We start from the raw sequence: 3,273 nt of genomic DNA, 5'->3' as shown, positions 1-3,273 counted from the left end.
AGAGACGGGGTTTCACCATGTTGACCAGGATGGTCTCGATCTCTTGACCTCGTGATCCACCCGCCTCGGCCTCCCAAAGTGCTGGGATTACAGGCTTGAGCCACCGCGCCCGGCAGACCCTCCCTTTTCTTCGCAGCCTCAGCATCTGCTGTTTTTTAACTTTTTAGTAATAGCCATTCTGACTGTTGTGAGATAGTATCTCATTGTAGCTTTGATTTACATTTCCCTGATGATTAGTGATGTGGAGCATTTTTTCACGTATTTTTTGGCTGCTTGTATGTCTTCTTTTGAGATGTGTCTGTTCATGTCTTTTGCCTACTCTTTAATAGGTATCTTTCTCTCTCTCTCTCTCTTTTTTTTTTTGCTTAATTAAGTTCCTTACAAAATCTTTACTTTAAAAAGATGCCCAGATCGTCCTAATGCATATTAAAATTTTAGAACCACTATGCTAATGTAGACTTCTCACCCCACATTACAATTGTTTGTTTCCTCGTTTGCCTCTCCTTCCTCTGTGAGTTCCTTCAAGGAGGAACTGTGTCCCATGTGCCCAGTAGCCCAGCACCTAGCCCAGTGCTCAGTAAATAGAAATCAAATAGCTGCCACTTATGTGCTTATTATTTGCCAAGTGCTATATATACACTGTTATCATTTAACTTTTGCAACTATCCTTTGAGAAGATCACTGTTGAATCCATTTTGCAAATAATGAGGCTCAGAGACTTTAAGTAACTCACCTGAAGTCACACAAATAGCAACAGAATTGTCATTCAAATTCAGCTATATCAGAGGCCACAAGATGTGCTCTTGATCGCTATTGTATATTACACTACTTCCATAGTAGACGTTTAATAGATGTTTATGGAATTAAGCAGACTTTGCACAGTAATGACTGAGCCTTTCCTTTATTTCTTTCTGTCATGAAGTAAAAGGGCAAGGGCTACAGTTTTAATCTGCCATGCAATTTCCAACGTGCAGAGGCTTAATGTCTGCATTCACGGAAATGGCCTGTAACTATACTAGGAATTCCGCATCCCCCACCCCTCTTCTCTTGGAAGATTTGCAAGTGTTAGTAAGCCCTGCAGACAAGCAATCCTGTCAGGCAGAAGGCAGCCCAGAGCCCTTAAATAAAACATTCTCGCAGCCTTCCACGGAGAGCAGGGAGACAAATACCGCGGATGTGAAAGGTGTCGCTGGGATTACCAATGACGTGCTAATGGCTGCTCAGGCAATCTCCGAGCCTCCTGCGCTCTGAGTCACTCGCTCCCTTTGGAGCCTGCGCTCACGTCATTAAGGGACTGAGAGCTATTCACAGATCACTGACTAATGGCAAGCTTGAGCCCGGCCTGCACTCCCCCGACCAGCCTTCTCCAAAGGACTAAGGTCATGGACAGGAGGCCCTGGAGCTTTTTATCACGGCCACAATGAAGAGAGAGGGAAAAGACAAAGTCTTCTGCCTTCCTTCTCTCCATTCTGCTAGCTGTACTTCTGCAAATGAGGAACTTTCCTCTTGTTCCAGAATGTGTTGGAAACTCTTTGCAGGGAACAAGCAGAATCCTGAGCAGGGCGGTTTACTTTTGACAGTTTATTATTATTCTAAAAAAACTTTCTGATGTTATTTTAATTCCACAGGCATTTCGTTACTAATCAGCCCTGGGGCTTTCAGTTTCTAGAGTACATACACATATTGTCTTCTTTGGATTATTAGTGTGACTGCTTGCTTGAATTTATTGTAATTTTATTTGTCTGTTTGCAACTGCCATAATGGGAGCATCTAAAAGACTAGGAAATAATAAATGTAAAAATTTCTTTCAGACACTGAGTTTTTTTTTTCCCTAGCCTGCCTAAATCCTTTGAAATAAAACATCACTTGGTTTTCCTGCCAGGCACTTCTCCCTGAAATAAAGTCACAGGTCTGCTTTGGTCACTCTGTCAATATCTTTGACAGCTATTTCCAAATTAACTTTTAGGGAGTCACAACTTGGCAAGTCTAAAAAGCACTATATTTAGCTGCAATTTTGGAATGATCTGGGAAAGAAAACTGAATCTGAAAAAGCAAAATGTGGTTGAGCATTTTGTGAAACAGGTAACGACAACAGAATTATTTTTTTCCTAAATAAACCATGGTCTGCTTGGTGGCCACCTCTATTCTTTTCCAAAAACAATTCAATTACTTACACAAGTTTGAATTTTTCAAGATTAACCCCAGGCTTTATTATTGAAGATAATTTTCTTGATTGGTAGAAAATAAAGCTGTTCGTATACAAGGCAAACTGTTTGGAGATACATCTTAGCTCACTTTGTTCTATGCTAATATCAAAACATGAAGTTTAAGCATTTGGTGGGTGAAGAAAATATTGCACACTGGAATCATTAAGATCAGTCATCAAAACGATGAACAATTTTTTTCCAGAATTCTAGAGCTCTGATACACAGTTTGAGAGTACATTTCTCAGCACGAATTGCATTGTTCAGTCAAAGAATGACCACAGAGCAAAAAAATGCAACATGTTTCTAATTTCTGTGAAAAGTCAGGTTTAATATAGACACATTTCCCTTAGATGTGGTCCACAGAATATCTTCTTTGGGAGATATCATTTGGAGAAAGCATGACTTATCTTTTTGAACAAATAAAATTTTGATTTATAAAGGAGATTTTACAAAGGTGTACTGGGATCAACATTGGCTGTGATCATGAAAATAATCAGACTATTTAAGGCATTGGGCAAATCTGATGTGTTGGAGAGGCACAGGACATTTCTTATTGCTTATATGCATCTCATACTTTGGTTCTTGACTTTGTTTGAAAAATGCAAACATATACATCTAAATTGTAAATTTTAATTGCTTCGGAGTTACATATGACTATTACAGAACGTGACCACGATTTATCTTCCATTTTGTTTTCCCAGGGATTGACGAATCCTGCTAATAAAGCCTTGTTAATAGGCAGATTTGGACACCTGAATAGGTGTCACCTTGAGGACGATATGCAAGTGATTGAAGGGAAGATGAGAAAGCAATTTTACACAATTCATTGACTGACAATAAACAATGAATTTCAAGAGGCTTCTTGAAAATCCACTAAGATAGTGGGAAAATGGAATATCAACAAAGTTATCTTAACATGTGACACCAAGGCACTGCTAGCAGGACCCCAGGGTGCTTGTCCTCTGTAAAGATCTGAGAGAGAAATCACTACAGAACACTTGCAATATGCAGACACTGTTCTAAACCTTTTTTTTTTTTTTTAATTTGAGATGGAGTTTTGCTCTTG

Source organism: Cebus imitator, unplaced genomic scaffold (assembly GCF_001604975.1).
Source record: "Cebus imitator isolate Cc_AM_T3 unplaced genomic scaffold, Cebus_imitator-1.0 Scaffold195, whole genome shotgun sequence".
In the NCBI taxonomy this organism is placed as follows: Eukaryota; Metazoa; Chordata; class Mammalia; order Primates; family Cebidae; genus Cebus; species Cebus imitator.
The sequence above is the reverse complement of the archived record's forward strand: the minus strand, read 5'-3'. Positions refer to the sequence as shown.